General features: G+C 44.2%; 1 long non-coding RNA gene across 1 annotated transcript; it reads right to left on the reverse strand.

Moving 5' to 3' along the window:
• Positions 1-5,943: 5,943 nt before the first annotated feature.
• LOC142491893 (uncharacterized) lies at positions 5,944-13,697 on the reverse strand. Its single transcript, XR_012800571.1, has 3 exons — positions 13,605-13,697; positions 8,827-8,996; positions 5,944-6,292 (listed from the first exon to the last, which is right to left on the reverse strand). It is a non-coding gene; the product is annotated as an uncharacterized LOC142491893 (long non-coding RNA).
• Positions 13,698-17,764: the final 4,067 nt, after the last annotated feature.

The following is a 17,764-nucleotide window of genomic DNA, read 5'->3' on the forward strand; positions in this document are numbered from 1 at the left end:
ACGTCATCGCCGGGCGCTCTCTTTTCGCGAGAGCTCGGATGCCCCCAGATGACGTAGGCTTGGAACACATCAGGACCTAAGATGGAGGTCGGGAGTTGTCCGGGGCGGTCGCGAGGGGGCCGGAGAGGTGCTGAAACCATGGAACACCCCTCCGACCGCCCTAGTCAACCCTGAAGTTCAACGCAAAACCCACAGTAGTCTAATTTGCCCTGCTTAGGACACATAGTTATATGTATAATTATTTACAAGATGCCACATCGAATAAAGAGTTCCCCCTGCCCGCCCCTTATTTCCCAAACACCTATCAAACTGTGCCTCATGCTTAATAATTCTCCCCCCCCAATGTATATGATTGACATGGTATATGTAATTAATTGTTTTATGTACTATACTATATTTATAGATTGTATATTGCTTATATTATATATTTTATTATATGGATTTTATATGATTATATATAATCAATTAATATGGTTAATGGTATAATTAAATGTAATATACTATCTACAATATATACATTCCTGGGATGAGATACAGGTATTAAGCACGGTTGTTATATTATAAATATGATGTATAAGGGATGTATAGTATAGTTGTTGTAGATATATAATACAATATACCTAAGTAAGGGCATAATGCTGACGTATAAGCTATATATGTTATCATATATGATATATAGGCAGTTATATGTATTTTTAGGACTATGGTTATAGGTATAAGTATGTATGTATGTATGTAGGTACGGATGTGTATATGTGTGTATATAAGGGTGCATGTCTATGTGCGTGTATATATGCATATGTATACGGGTGTATGTAGATATGTATACGTGTATAGATATATATGTATGTGTGTATATGTAGTGACAGTTATTCAAATGACAAGTTATATAAAGTATATATTAAGAGACAGTGGACGGTCTAAACAAATCTGAAAGCTGACGGGTGGAACAAACAATAAAGTTGACAAGTTGGACGAGTATGGAACATTGACGGGTCTGACAGGGTTGTTGTTAAGTTAGTTCGTTAAATTAGACAAGATATATAAGTTACATATGAGTTGTATATATGTGACACCAGTTTTACAAGTTTTACAAGTTGTACAATATTAATATTAATATAGTGCCGGGGGAGCTACTCCCCTTCGTGCATGTACCCCTTTTCTCGGTCCTCAGTTTGGAAGGACCGTTACCAAGACCCAGGGTGGTTGATCTCCACTTTAGGAGACTGGCCCATCATGAAATCGGAGCCAGACAATCCACCCTCTGGGCGCAGGAGCTACTCTCGGGGGCTCCAGAGATACGCTCTTGTATTCTATGTTTTTCTTTATTATTATTTATTTTTCTCCCACCTTTTATTTTCCCTCCCCACCCTTCCCTGCCGCAATCCCATCGTTGTTTTCCATGTATTGTCTACCTATCCCCACCTTTTCCCTCACCCCTCCCTTCCCAGGATGTACAATATCCAGCCACCACATCAAACCGACATAGCAGGTATGAATATTACTATAAGAAACCCCAGGAAAAACATCAAGAATAAGTACAATGCTCACTTTACATATTTTCTCTTACACATGAAAAATGGCGCTTACATGTATTTCACATAATGTAAAGGGCTTTAATAGCCCGACCAAAAGAAAGCTGGCTTTCACAGATTATAAGAGAAAAAAGACGGAAGTGTTATTCTTGCAGGAGACGCACTTCAGCAAGAATAACTCACCTGGGTTTTTAGACAAAGGCTTCACTCAATTTTACATGGCTTCAGCATCTGTCAAGAAAAGAGGAGTGGCCATTTTATTCCATAATACCATACCCTTTGTACTCCAGACAATTAAGAAAGACGCAGAAGGTCGCTATCTCATTCTCACTGGAACAATCCATGAACAACCCATCACATTGGCCTCCATATATGCTCCTTGTGTACAAGAGGCATCTTTCTTTGACAGATTCTTTCGCCTATTGAGTTCAGTAGCTAAAGGATATATCATAATCGGAGGAGATTTCAACATTACGATGCAATCTTCCCTGGACAGGTCAGGAGGAGGCGACTCTGATAATAAAAGAGCTCAAGACACCCTACGCAGTGCATTGAAAGACATCCAATTAGTAGATATATGGAGGGAGTTGCATCCAACATCTAGGGACTACACCTTCTACTCTCATCCACATACCTCGTACAGTAGAATCGATTATCTCTTCGTTTCGTGTCACATGGTTCCGAAGGTCACTAATGCAATGATCCATGATATTTCATGGTCTGACCATGCGCCAATCGAGCTTAGGTGCAACAATATTGTGACCAGTCGACCAGGCGCAAATTGGAAACTCAACGAATCTATCCTTAAAATACCCAAAATTTGTACTACAATAGCTCAGGAGATAACTCAATTTTTTGAAGTTAACACAGGCTCTGTGGAATCCCATACGGTCTTATGGGAGGCTCATAAAGCAACTTTAGGGGCATAATAATCAGTATTACCGCCAAAAGAAAACGAGTCAGAGACTCCAAAATTCGGACGCTCGAATCCAAATGACATTCCCTGCTACCAAATCATAAAACCAACTCAGATCCAATTACAGCAAAGGAACTGAAAGACACAAAAATCGAACTAAATATGCTACTGACTTCCCGAGCAGATAACTCCTTATGTTGTTCTAAGAGAAAGTTTTATGAAAAAGCTAACAGGCCGGATACGATGCTAGCTCGAGCACTAAAAGTTAGGCAATCTAAGTTTAACATCCAAGCTATACGCTTAAAATCAGGTATTCCCACGGCCAACCCTAAAAAATTAGTAGAAGAATTTGGTTCATTCTATGGTTCCCTATACGACGGAAAGAAAGTAGCACACAATAAAAACACGAGCAGTGCACTGAGAGATTTCTTAGCCAGCTCAAAACTGGAGAGATTGACAGAGCGTGACAGAGAAGCTTTGGGCGCTGACTTCACATTAGAAGAAGTGTCGCAGGCCATCAAGGAACTGAAACCATCAAAAGCACCAGGTCCTGATGGCTTTTCGGGGCTGTATTACAAGAAGTTTTCTGAATCACTCGCCCCACAGCTGCTCCATATGTTTAACGCTATTTTAGCAGGAGCCCCTATTCCCGGGGACATGCTACGAGCGTCTATATCACTAATACATAAACCTGGCAAGGATCCGCTCAATTGTAAAAGCTACAGACCAATTTCTCTAATCAATACCGATATAAAAATATATGCCAAACTTCTGGCCAATAGATTGAGTCTAATCCTACCCAGACTAATACATCCAGATCAAGTTGGGTTTGTTAAGGGGAGGCAGGCAGCGGATAACACCCGACGATTCATTGATCTGTTAGAATTGGCAAACAAAAATAACACAAAAAGCATGTTATTAAGTCTGGATGCAGAAGAAGCTTTTGATAGGATAGACTGGCCATATCTACGAGAGACGCTCGCGGCATTTGGCTTCGGAAATGGGGTGAGTGGAGCGATTATGTCGCTGTACTCAGGCCCATCTGCCAGAGTCATACATCAGAGCTTCCCCTCAGACCCTTTCCCTATCCAAAGTGGCACGAGACAGGGGTGCCCATTATCTCCCCTCCTGTTTGCCCTATGTATTGAACCTCTGGCGGCACGTATTCGTGAAAATCCGGATATCTCAGGGTTAAACGCATACTCCCAATCACACAAAGCGGCCCTGTATGCAGATGATATCCTATTAATCATCTCAAAACCCCTCACATTATTACATAATCTATTTGACCTTTTGGATAAATTCTCTAAGGTCTCTGGGTTTAAGATAAACCAATCCAAATCTGAGGCTCTGAATATCAATCTCCCCGGACATATAGAGAAACTACTGAAATTGAATTTTAATTGGCAAAAGAATTCACTCAAATATTTAGGGATTCATATCACCAAAGATGCAAAAAACATCTATAAAGCAAATTATCCCAAACTAATTCGGACTCTAAAACAAGACCTAATCAGATGGTCCTCCAAGAAGATTTCTTGGATAGGAAGGATACACAGCGTGAAGATGAATTTACTTCCACGTATCCTATACCTCTTCCAGACATTGCCTGTGCCACTCAAACTGAAGGATATACTCTCACTTCAGTCTGAAATATCTAACTTTATCTGGGGAGGTAAAAAACCGAGAGTAAATAAATTAAACATGAAGAGACCTACTTTAGCAGGGGGCTTAGCGGTACCCTGCCTGTTGTCATATTTTAAAGCAGCTCAATTAAGCCAGATCATTCAATGGCATTCCGACCCTAAATTAAAAAGATGGGTAGAGCTAGAAACTGCTGCTTGCTCCCCATTAGAGCTTAATAATTTGATTTGGCTACCTAAATCGTCAAGAAAAAACACTTTGTTCCCACTCACCTCTACGACTAACTCTTTATCTGTCTGGGAAATATCAAAACTGAAAAACTCACTCACATCAGCAAACTCGCTGATGACACCTATTTGGAACAACCCTAAATTTGCGCCGGGTGTTATTGGTCATAATCACTCAATCTGGAGACACAAAGGATATAATAGACTCAAAGATCTGGGGGGCTTCGATTTAAAAATTAAATCATTTGACCAACTCAGATCAGAAAATGATATTCCCCATGCTGAATTCTACAAATTCCTTCAGATCAGAGCATTTTATAATACATTCGCCCCATACCCCCCATTGACGAATTTCGAAAAGCTCTGTCGAGCAGAAACCGACACAAAGGGACACATATCTACAATATACGGAGAGGTAGTCGAGCCTGCAACTTCAAAACAACAAATACCCTCATTTCGTACCCAATGGGAGAGAGACCTTGGGGAGCCCTTAGAGGACGAGGAATGGAACACTATATTTATAGGAGCTGCAAAAAGCTCGATGTGCACCACACTGAAGGAGAACGCATATAAAGTCCTCATGAGATGGTACCTCACCCCACTCAAATTATCTAAGTTCATACCAGGGTCCTCTCCATTGTGCCCTAAACAATGTGGAGGAACAGCTGACCTGTTACATATGCTGTGGTCCTGCCCGCGGATATCCCCGATATGGGAAAAGATCAGAAATTGGATCCAGAGAATATTTGATCTCACAATCCCCCCAGACCCGTGGTTGTTTCTCCTAAACAGACCTCTAAAGGGCCTATCAAAATCCAACAACAAACTAATTGCACACTTTGCAATCGCCACGCGGTGCGAGATTGCAGCATTATGGAAACGCCCCGAAATTCCAATTATCCCAAAGATTCGGAACCGTATTTGGTATATTTGCCAGATGGAAAAACTAACAAGCCTAGTTAATGATACTGGTGATAACTACTTAAAAGTTTGGGCCCCATGGCTAGCTCAGACAGACATCCCAGGGGTAGAGCGTGACACAATTTGGCTATAATAGTAATAGATGCGTTCTCCTTGGGTGGAGTGGAAATTAAGTTTACAGCTGGATCACCATTCCCACTCATTATTGACTACTTATACTGTCACACGATCTTCTACAAGGTTCTATAGTTCATGATCCGTCTTAGTAAACTCCTGAAACCACTACATCCTCACCCTATACGCTCCCTTTCCTCCTTCCACCCCCCTCTTACCTACCTCCTCCCCTTTTTTTTTCTTTTTTTTTTTTTATATATATTATTTATTTATTTTTCCTTGTTTGTAACAAATATTATTTTACCATGGATACACATCACCTAAAATAAGATCTTTACCTACGCGGCTGAGTAGGGCTCGAAAAACCGCGTGGGCTCATTAAATATGTTATACCTACATCATTATGTAATATATGCTACCCTGTTTACCATGTATTGGATATGTTTTTCATGTATATCATGTATTTACACACCAATAAAATACAAGTTATAAAAAAAAAAAAACCTCCACAGTTCTGAGATGACAAATTCCAGCAGGAGACAGGTCTGAGTGATTACAAAGTGTCTTTATTAAATGCAGCCGCATCTACAGACAGAATAATATGCACAGAACAGATTCCAATCCCCAAGCAATGACCCCACAGGCTGAGAAACAAACCAAAATAATATCCAGGAAGTAATGTAACACAAGAATACTCCCATTTCCTGCACGAGGGGCCTGCAATGCGCTGCGTTACACTGTGTCACAGGCCTCTCTGACAGGGAAAGGGGGTTACTTGTATTCCCTGCTGGGGTTTCCCACCGCCGCTATCAGATCCCATCAGGGACTCCGACCTTCAGAGGCTTCCGCTAATTACGTCACTTCCATGGGAACGGGCTGCGTTGTGTGGGATGTTCCTCACTTCCCTCTGACAGCGGCTTCGGCAGGTTTTATACCTAGAAATGTAGAAAATATTGTGTTATTTTGCGTAATGAAATTCAGGCTTAACTTGCATTGCAGATAACACAGGATCGTACCCCGATACCCCTTATCAGATCTTAGTGAATCTCCCCCATATTGGGGTATTTCCCTTTATATTATTTGCATCTTGCAAATCTTCCCTAACGACTCCCTCTGAAAAACTACAATATTTGGCCCATAGAGACACAATTGGACAAAAGACCATGAACCATATTGGCACAAAGTGATACAGGATACAAAATAATGTTATTTGCCCTGAAACTGCCCTATATCTCACTTATATTAATTTCTAACCACAATCTGACTAAAATTGGCACATTTTCTTCATATACACTTTATTTTCTTATATAGCATTGTCAGTGTACTCTATGCAAAGATATAGCTTGAATACGTTGAGGTCCCAATATTAAACCGACAGTGTTCTATATATTTTCTATCATCTTTAAAAAATGATATGAGGTCCAAAGTGTAGATTTGTTAGAACACAGGACCACTAATTGATCACTGACTTACAGCTTCTTTTAGTAACATATACTAGAAATGCAATAAAACACAATACATGTTCATGTTTGGCCTCTTTGTATTAGAGCATAAGACGTGATAGTACCCAACGTTTCAGAAACGTGTTCTTTATGACTTATAATTGCTTTGTCCTTGCAGTGTCCGTGTGTTATTAATGCATTGACAGCTCCAGCCTTAAAGCACTTCCGCTGACAGCCATAGGGGACTATTCACTAAACTTCCATAAGTAACTCATCGAGCATTTTGAGCACTTCTCCAACGAGTTTGCATATGTAGCTCTTCACAAAGCTCCGATATCGTGCCAAACTCGCTCGGGAAGTGCCCGTCCCCGATCGGCATCTCCCCCGCTTAGACAAACCGTGCGGGAGCTCAACAAATGCTCAAAATCGCATTTTTGGATATATCAAGCAATTCAGGTATCTCCGATAACCACATCGCGGCTGCAACTCGCGGGTTCTCATCTCGCCAGCGCAGGAGAGACAGGGAAGAGTGGGCAAGAGAGAAGTGTGTGATGTGGGAGAGAAAAGACCAAGTCTATAAAGGGACAATGAGGAACAGAGGCAGAAAGAAAGAGGGGGCTTTGAAGGCTCAGCCCCAGATTCAATAAGCTTCATTAAATCAGGGCAAATAACATAGGGCTGCCTAACATAGTAACAGGCGTTATATTCTGTGATTTCAATGCATTTCCACAGAGCTAATTATACGCAGAAATAACGACCATTGTTTATCTCATTTGCATAGGCTGAACGTCAGGATAATTTAGCACTTTCATTGCGTTCGCTTCAAATAACCCAATGTTAATTCATGTCTTACCTAAAGCTGGCTTTACTCCCGCACCCTGAAATATAGGGTCTGCAGGAAGGAATCCTATTTTACTAAAGTACCAAGTGACATATATACTGCTAAAAACACATTTATACAATACATGGAGAGATGGCAAACTCAACGCATCAGAGATATCCGGGAGATATGCTCATTTGGATATGATAAGTATATTTAAATGACTAAAATTAGCATTAGACTCTCATACACTCCCACCAAGCACACCTAGCACACCTAGTACACCTAGTACACCTAGCACACCTAGTACACCTAGCACACCTAGTACACCTAGCACACCTAGTACACCTAGTAAACCTAGCACACCTAGCACACCTAGCACACCTAGTAAACCTAGAACACCTAGTACACCTAGTACACCTAGCACACCTAGCACACCTAGTACACTTAGCACACCTAGTACACCTAGCACACCTAGTACACCTAGTACACCTAGTACACCTAGCACACCTAGTACACCTAGTACACCTAGCACACCTAGTACACCTAGCACACCTAGTACACCTAGCACACCTAGTACACCTAGTAAACCTAGCACACCTAGCACACCTAGCACACCTAGTAAACCTAGAACACCTAGTACACCTAGTACACCTAGCACACCTAGCACACCTAGTACACTTAGCACACCTAGTACACCTAGCACACCTAGCAAACCTAGTACACCTAGTACACCTAGTACACCTAGCACACCTAGTACACCTAGTAAACCTAGCACACCTAGCAAACCTAGTACACCTAGCACACCTAGCACACCTAGCGCACCTAGCGCACCTAGTGCACCTAGTACACCTAGCACACCTAGTACACCACCAGTTGACAACAACTGGCACATGTTCTTCATATACACTTTTTGTTCTTATTTAGCAGTCAGTGTAGGCAAAGTTATCTCTTGAAAGCAAGTTGAGGTCCAAATATTAAACCTGTCCATGAATATTCTATCCCCTTGTTATTCCTTTCCTGAGGTCCGAAGTTTAGAACATAGTACCACCACTTTTTAAGGCACTTTGACCCCTGACTTGCAACTTTTCTTATTAACACGTGCGGTACGTACGAGGCATGTTCGTGTTTTGCCTGTTTGTATGACAGCATAAGACGGGTTAGTGCACAAAGTCCCAGAAACGTGTTCCTGATGAGTTATAATTACTTTGTTGCTGTGTTATCCGTGTGTCACGGGGTCAACGCACATCCATATACAGCCATAGTCGCAGCATTTCTGTTGGTGAGGACATTGGCTGTCATGGTGGCACTGCGCAGGAGGATATGGGTGATGACATGGTAGAAGGGTATTCACCACTGGGCACATGCCAGGTTTCTCTGCAACACAAAATGTTGAAAAATTGAGATATTTATCAGCACTAAAGTATGTCAGAATAAGGCCCCTTCTATCTCACCCCGCCATAAGCTCTTTCACACCAGGTAATAAGCGGCACTAGCAGTTTTATATAAGAAAACTAATAGGCTAATTGTGACCTTTCACATATTTATCCGATCTTCCCATGTAAGCGAGTGCTGTGGGTACTGTTAAAGAATAATACATATCACTAATGTGAATCTAACGATAGGTAAAGCAGCAGACGGATTCTCAGGTAACTTGAGAGTGTTTTTCATACAGTATGTTATTATTATCTCACATAAATACTACAAAGAAACGGTCACCTGGAAACCGTATCTTATTGCATTGTTACTCTGAGAATACAGGTGTAGCGGGGTACCCCCTGGCTACTAATTTTACCTGATGGGCTGGCAGTAAACCCTGGTATTCACAGGTCTGCCAGTAGTTATTTCGGGATTTTACCCTTCACCTAGGTAAGGCGTTTGAGTGACAGCTGTAGGTCGTACATGCATTGTAGCTGCCCGCCCCTGGCTGTACTTAAGGGCAGGTCCGCCCTAAAGTTAGTGCGTTCGTCCTTCCCCCTGAGGAAGGCAGGTCATGACTGGGAGCCTGAGATTGGGGCCTTCCCATGTGCTCTTCCCTCCGGGAGGAGTAGAGTGACTATACCTCTGCCTCCGCAAGGGAGGTGGGTAAGAGCTAGGACGGCTGCAGTGGCCCTAGGCCCGTAGTGACTGTCCAGGGACTATCTCCCGTGATACCGGGAAAGATAAGACTGTGATCCGGCAGACGACTGTCGAGTACCTGTAACTACCGAGAGAAGAGTGATAATAAACCCGTTCCTGTTTTGCAATATACCTCCGGCCTGATGTGTGATCTTATCAGGGGGGGTGTTATAGTTCTACGTGGGAGATCGCCTCCATATCCCTGGGCCTACGGCAGACGAAGGCGCTGCACTGCTAAGTATAATGTGGGGTATGAACCCCAGAAGCCTGATCCAGCAAGTCCCAGCGTTACCGCGGACGCTCGGCCCTCCTGTTGCCAGCAGGTATGCACCACATACACCCAGTAATGGCCCCGATATGCGATTGGGGGGGAACACCTTTACACACAGAACACAGTGTTGTGAATGTGGAGATAATTGAGGGACAATAATGTCTGTTACCATTTTTCACAATGTATTGGGCGTGACCAAATGTATACAACAAAATAGAAAAATACGCAATGCTAAAAAATACAGAGTTAAATACTTAAATGTCTGTATTCTCATGAGAAAGGGTCATTTAGTTAAACCCTTTGGCCAAAGCTTTATAAGCCACGACATGACCACTATGCAGCCACACCACGACATGACCACTATGCAGCCACGCCACGACATGACCACTATGCAGCCACGACATGACATGACCACTATGCAGCCACGCCATGACATGACCACTATGCAGCCACGCCACGACATGACCACTATGCAGCCACGCCACGACATGACCACTATGCAGCCACGCCACGACATGACCACTATGCAGCCACGCCATGACATGACCACTATGAAGCCACGTCACGGCATGACCACTATGCAGCCACGTCACGGCATGACCACTATGCAGCCACGTTACGACATGACCACTATGAAGGTCATGTAGCATGGGGTATTTCTGTATTGTGTTGTACACTAAGGGGACTCCTGTTTTTAACTGCCCCACTTCTGATTTATTGTTCCCTCTCTGTGAGCATAGGCCATGGGGGTGTTAGAGAGGTTGGGGAGTTTGGGGGTGTTAGAGAGGGAGGTGAGAGGTGGGGGTGTAAGAGAGGGAGGGAGAGATGTGGCTGTAAGGGAGGAGGGGAGTGGTGGGGGTGTAAGAGAGAGAGGGGAGAGGTGGGGGTAAGAGAGGGAGGAGGAGAGGTGGGGGTAAGAGAGGAAGTGGGAGAGGTGGGGGTAAGAGAGGAAGGGGGAGAGGTGGGGGTAAGAGAGGAAGGTCGCTGATGGGGTGTATGTCACTGAGAGGGAGGACGAGAGGAGGGGTAAGAGAGGGAGGGGAAAGGTGGGATTGGGAGAGGGAGGAAAAGTGGTGGAGTGTTAAAAGAGGGAGGGGGAGAGGTGGGGGTAAGAAAAAGAGGGGGTGAATGGGAGGGAGAAGGAGAGGTGGAGGTAAGAGAGGGAGAAGGAGAGGTGGGGGTAAGAGAGGGAGGGGGAGAGGTGGGGGTAAGAGAGGGAGGGGGAGAGGTGGGGGTAAGAGAGGGAGGGGGAGAGGTGGGGGTAAGAGAGGGAGGGGGAGAGGTGGGGGTAAGAGAGGGAGGGGGAGAGGTGGGGGTAAGAGAGGGAGGGGGAGAGGTAGGGGTAAGAGAGGGAGGGGGAGAGGTGGGGGTAAGAGGGGGAGGGGGAGAGGTGGGGGTAAGAGAGGGAGGGGGAGAGGTGGGGGTAAGAATGGGAGGAGGATAGGTGGGACAAGAGAGGGAGGGGGAGAGATGGGGGTACGAGAGGGAGGGGAAGAGGTGGGGGTAAGAGAGGGAGGACGAGAGGTAGGGGTAAGAGAGGGAGGGGGAGAGGTGGGGGTAAGAGGGGGAGGGGGAGAGGTGGGGGTAAGAGAGGGAGGGGGAGAGGTGGGGGTAAGAATGGGAGAAGGATAGGTGGGACAAGAGAGGGAGGGGGAGAGGTGGGACAAGAGAGGGAGGGGGAGAGGTGGGACAAGAGAAGGAGGGGGAGAGGTGGGGTTTAAGAGAGGGACAAGAGGTGGGGTGAAAGAGGGAGAGGTGGAGTGTAAGAGAGGAAGGTCACTGAAAGAGTGCGACAATGAAGTGAGTGGGTGTCACTATAATTTGGGATGAGAGTCTCAGTGACTGGGGGTTTGAGTGGGAGTTATTAGTGTCTGGGTGTTGGAGTGGGAGTGTCAGTGACTAGTGGTTGGAGTGGGAGTGTCAGTGACTGGGGGTTGAAGTGGGAGTGTAAGTGACTGAGGGTTTAAGTGGGAGTCTCAGTAACTCGGGGTTGGAGTGGGATGTTTCATTGACTGGGGTTGCAGTGGGAGTCTCAGTGACTGGGGGATGGGGAGAAGTATCAGTAACTGGGAGTTGAGGTGGGAGTCTCAGTAACGGGAGGTTAGAGTGGGGGTCTCAGTGACTGGGGGTTAGAGTGGGAGTGTCAGTGACTGGAGGTTAGAGTGGGAGTGTCAGTGACTGGAGGTTAGAGTGGGAGTGTCAGTGACTGGGGGTTAGAGTGGGAGTCTCAGTGACTGGGGGTTAGAGTGGGAGTCTCAGTGACTGGGGGTTAGAGTGGGAGTCTCAGTGACTGGGGGTTAGAGTGGGAGTCTCAGTGACTGGGGGTTAGAGTGGGATTTTCAGTGACTGGGGGTTGGGTTACATAGTTACATAGTAGATGAGGTTGAAAAAAGACGTAGGTCCATCAAGTTCAACCTATGCTAAATTTAGACAACATATACTTTATCCTAAATCTCTACTTACGTATTGATCCAGAGGAAGGCAAACAAAAAACCCTCAGAGTCATATCATCCCATGCTATCTCATAAGGGGAAAATAAATTCCTTCCTGACTCCAAGAAGTGACATTCAGATTAATCCCTGGCTCAACATTCTTCCCATGTTTACTTATTTGGTATATCCCTGTATACCTTTCCTTTTTAAAAAGATGTCCAACCTTTATTTGAACAAATCTATTGTATCTGCCATCACAGTCTCCATGGTTAATGAATTCCACATTTTAACTGCCCTTACTGTAAAGAAACCTTTTCTTTGTTGCTGGTGAAATCTCCTTTCCTCCAACCTAAAGGGATGCCCAGAGTCCTTTGTACTGCCCATGGGATGAATAGTTCATTTGAAAGCTCCTTGTATTGTCCCCGAATACATTTGTATATAGATATCATATCCCCTCTTAGACACTTATTTTCTAATGTAAATAAATCTAATTTAGCTAGCCTCTCCTCATAAGTTAGATCGTCCATCCCCTTTATACATTTGGTGGCTCTTCTCTGCACTCTCTCTAGTTCCATAATGTATTTTCTAAGAAGTGGTGCCCAAAATTGAACTCCATATTCAAGGTGTAGTCTTACTAATGCGTTGTAAAGGATCATAATTATGTTTGTTTCCCATCCATTGCCCGTTTGATGCAAGATAAGATCTTGCTTGCTTTTGCAGCTACTGCATGACTTTGGGCACTATTGCTAAGACTGCTGTCTACAAGCACTTCTAAATTCTTCTCCATCAAGGATTCCCCCAATTTATCCCCATTTAATTTGTAAGTTGCCTTTTTATTCTTGCATCCCAAATGCATAACCTTACATTTATCTGTATTAAACCTCATCTGGAAATAGGGACTATTTGAGCTAGGAAAGGTTCGTTTTTAGCCCAGATCCCCAGTAAGTGTGTTTTCTCTTGTGTATTGTAACATCGACTGTGTGTACGTCTGTTTCTATGGAATAAATGACAATTTATTTTACCTCCTTGCTTTGCTCAATGTTATGATCCCGGTTAAAAGGTATAAATACCAGGTCTCTCGTGACATTACTCTCCTCCCTCCCATAGCTTCCTGAAGTGTTAGTCACCCCCCTCCCTCCTATATCTTCCTGCTGTGTTACTTACTTGCATTAACTGCTTCCCAGGTGCCCACAGAGCAAAGAACGAGCACCAGAAGAAGGGAGCCAGTGGTTGGAGTCATGTTGATCTCTGGAGCTGTGTCTGAGTCCCCAGGACTGTCACACACTGGAATTTATACCCTGAGCTCGGAGACGGGAGGGGACAGGACAAGGAAGAGGGAAGTAAGTGGGACAGGACAAGGGCGAGGGAAGGGAGTGGACAGGACAAGGGCGAGGGAAGGGAGGAGACACAGAGGGAACAAACCTTGGGCTATTTAATGCAATATGTCACAATAACCATCTTTCTGAGACCTGAGCATCATTTAGAAATGAATTAACCCCATCACTGTCAGGGACCAGAGAGCGACTGAGAAATGTGTCAACCACCATGGCGAGGGACCTGCAGAGCAGCCCTAAGTAATGTACATTACCCCTGCATAATACCAGGATGTTTTAGGGAATGGCCCATTGGTACACAAGGGCTCCCACAGTGAGGATCATTTTGATATTATACATACACTACACATGTCTGTGTGATATTATACATACACTACACATGTCTGTGTGATATTATACATACACTACACATGTATGTGTGATACTATACATACATAACACATGATGAAGGAAAAACTAAGGCCCTCTCTCTGATAAAGTAAAAAAAATGGGTTATATCACGTAAAAGAGGAGCCTTACATGCACCCACATATTAGTGCAGTATGATGGAGTCAATTTGTGCTGCTCAACCCAATAGGATCTTCATGGAAGTGGGTGAAAAGGAAGAAAGGGGAGCGCAGAATCAGATAGAAAATAGATACTGATCAATTGAATAAAAACAAAGGTATAAGTATACATACATTCAGTCATACAATCCCAGGGTGTGAGAAATTACACAGATGCTAATGGGGCAACGGTGATAATAAAAGGCAATGGTGATAACAATAGTGATATTACTTACACAGCCATATTTATTTTATTGATTGGCTAGTGGTTTTATTTCTTTAATTTAATTTTATAACAGGAATGGTACCGCAGGCCAGCGGGGACCCACGGGGACCAACCGAGGCCCTCCGGTCGCCAACGGGGGCCACACGAGGACCCACGTACACCTTCGGGGACCACCTGGGGACCCCTGTTGGAGCCCCGGACACCCACAGGGACCACACGAGGGCCACAGACACACATGGGGCCAACCCATGGACCCCCAGAAAACCACAAGGACCACCTGGGGTCCTCTTGTGGGGCCCCTGGACCCCCATGATGACCACCTGTACTCCTATTCTTTCACCTTGACCACCTGGAGGCCTACGGACACTCTCGTGGACAACTCAAGGGCCCACAGACACCCGCGGGGACCACCTGAGGGCCCCCAGACACCCATGAAGCCAAACTAGACACTCACAGGGACCACCTGAGGACCCCCGGACACCTATTGGGACCACTCACCGGCCGATGTTATTAACTGTGTGTTAAAATAAATAAATAATGTTTTTATGTAGGGGAATGGGGGTTGGGCTGTGTATTGGTGCTTACCACATATTTGAATTCTAATTTGATTACTAGCGTACGTGAGCAAGGGGTGTCCAGAGCAGAACCGCGTTGATTTCTGGCCCGGGGACCCTCCTGCTTCCCGAGATACAGGCCACGTTATGGATGCCGGTATCTCCTATGCATGTAAATGTCCCGCATCAAGTGACCAGGATGTTTAGTGCCACCACGCGAAGATAGACAGACGGTCAGGTTGGTACCAGACCTGGGACCATCCCAGAATCGTAACCCGGTTTGAAGGATATGGACTACCGACCACCAGCGGTCAAAGACTAAGCTGGAGGAGGATCTCGAGCGACATTCAGCGGGCATAACTTCAACTGCTGATGCAGGGGCAACCCATGTAGGGACACCGAGAAAATAAGTCTGGCTGTATCTGCATGATCCTTAATATTAGTATTACTTTCCAACATCACATAGAGGGATTGTGGCTGGTTAAACTACTCCCAGGTTTGTGAATTTAAGAGTCATATCTTAACCACTTTCCCACAACAACTTCATATGAGCTCAACTGCTGGTACTGCCCCCAACACTCCTGTATAAGGGACTTATGGACTGATTCATGAAGCTCCAAAGTGACTGATTGCCCAGAAATCTACAGAAAAATATCTTTGACTTGAATTATACAGATTACATGAATTATGGTGGATACAATGATTCTCTTGGCTGGCACCTGTACAAAATTCTGCAGTAAAATATTCTGGAGCTCATGGATCACATGTGATATTCACATTACAAATAAAAAGTGTGGCGAGATTATTATAATATAGTGCAGTTTTATACTGTAGCACCTTTTACAGTATTCCCCGCAATGTTTTACATTTATACATCGGGGATCAGAGGAGCAGTCTAAGGCTTTATAGAAGCTAAACTCAGATTAACGCCTTTGTGGACAGAAGGATCAGCAATGCATTGTTTTGCTACAAGCATATTGTGCATGTTTGGATGCTCGAGTCTCTGCGATATAAATGTGTTGTTCTTATATTCTGTAAGAACCTGTGAGTTACACAATAAACTCCTTTATTGGAACTTTACAATTTATTATTATAAACTGTGAACATTATGGTAATGCTTTCCCAGCACTGTTGTTTAAGACTAATTGATTTCAGCCTTTTGAAATAAATTTCTGATATTAACATAATTACTGTAAATGTTAATCTCTCTCTCTCTCTCTCTCTCTCTCTCTCTCTGTCTCTCTCTCTCTCTCTCTCTCTCTCTCTCTCTCTCTCTCTCTCTCTCTCTCTCTCTCTCTCTCTCTCTCTCTCTCTCTCTCTCTCTCTCTCTCTCTCTCTTCTATGTAAATCTCTCTCTCTCTTTCTATGTAAATCTCTGTCTCTCTTTCTATGTAAATCTCTCTCTCTCTCTCTCTCTCTCTCTCTTTCTACTGTATGTAAATCTCTCTCTCTCTCTCTCTCTCTATCTCTATCTCTCTCTCTCTTTCTATGTAAATCTCTCTCTCTTTCTATGTAAATCTCTCTCTCTCTTTCTATGTAAATCTCTCTCTCTTTCTATGTAAATATTTCTCTCTCTTTCTATGTAAATCTTTCTCTCTCTTTCTATGTAAATCTCTCTCTCTCTTTCTATGTAAATCTCTGTCTAGCGAGTTAGACAGAGTCTGGACAGGTAGATGATGGCTAGTGGTACCCGGGGAGTGTAGGCAGCAAGTATTGCAGAGAGCCCACTCCATTACACTAGCGGGGCATCAGGGTGTCACTCAGTCGAGAACCCAACTGTTGCAGCCTTTCTCCTGGCCAGAGGCATCAGGGCCTGGGGCAGATTTCTGCCACCCTGGTGATGCCTGCCAGCCAGAGGGTAAAGCGGGTGATTCTGTGAGGATACTTCTGAACTCATTATCGGTTATGGGGAAAAAGAACAGAGTCTCTTTGGCAGAGAAAAAGTTATAACGAGCAGCGCCACTAGCCAAAGACTATTTTGTGGCTCTGTTTGCGCACCAACCCCGCTCCTGGGAATTGGTGCCAAGAGACTTTGTTTCTGGGAATTTCATTCCGGGAACATTTTATTTCGTTTTGCCCCTTCCCAGTAAGTGTTAATTCGTATTATTTTGTTAATCAAGCTGTGTATGTTCCTCGTGTAAATAAGTGAAAGGTTTAGTCCTGCACACCTTAAATGTTGTAATATCAGCAATATACTTGCGTTTGAGGTACCAGTGCTCTGTGGTTCAGGAAATAACCTTTGGTATTATTTCTGAGTATATCAAAGTAAGTAGAAGATCCAGGGCACCTCAGATTTGCAGAAAATAATTTTATTCTTTTAGTGGCACACTACACCTTGTGTAAATAAACCCCAATTTATTTTATCTCTCGCTTTGCTCAATCAAATGATCCGAATTTTAAGGTGTTAAAAGTTCTGATATCCCATGACACTGGGTACCCCCCTTAGCCTACGGACCCCTTATAGTTACAGGGACACTTTGCATCCCTTCGCAGAATTTATGTTTGGTGGAATCAAGTCAAGTGTTTCCTCCATCCTTATCCCAACATGTCCTTACAAATAGAGAGATGGAAGGGAGAGAGATAGAGAGTGAGATCAAGACGAGAGGGAGAGAGGTGGGGGGTGAAAGAGGAAGAGAGGTGTAGGTGAGGGAGATAGAGAGAGATA

Source organism: Ascaphus truei, chromosome 4 (assembly GCF_040206685.1).
Source record: "Ascaphus truei isolate aAscTru1 chromosome 4, aAscTru1.hap1, whole genome shotgun sequence".
Taxonomy (NCBI): Eukaryota; Metazoa; Chordata; class Amphibia; order Anura; family Ascaphidae; genus Ascaphus; species Ascaphus truei.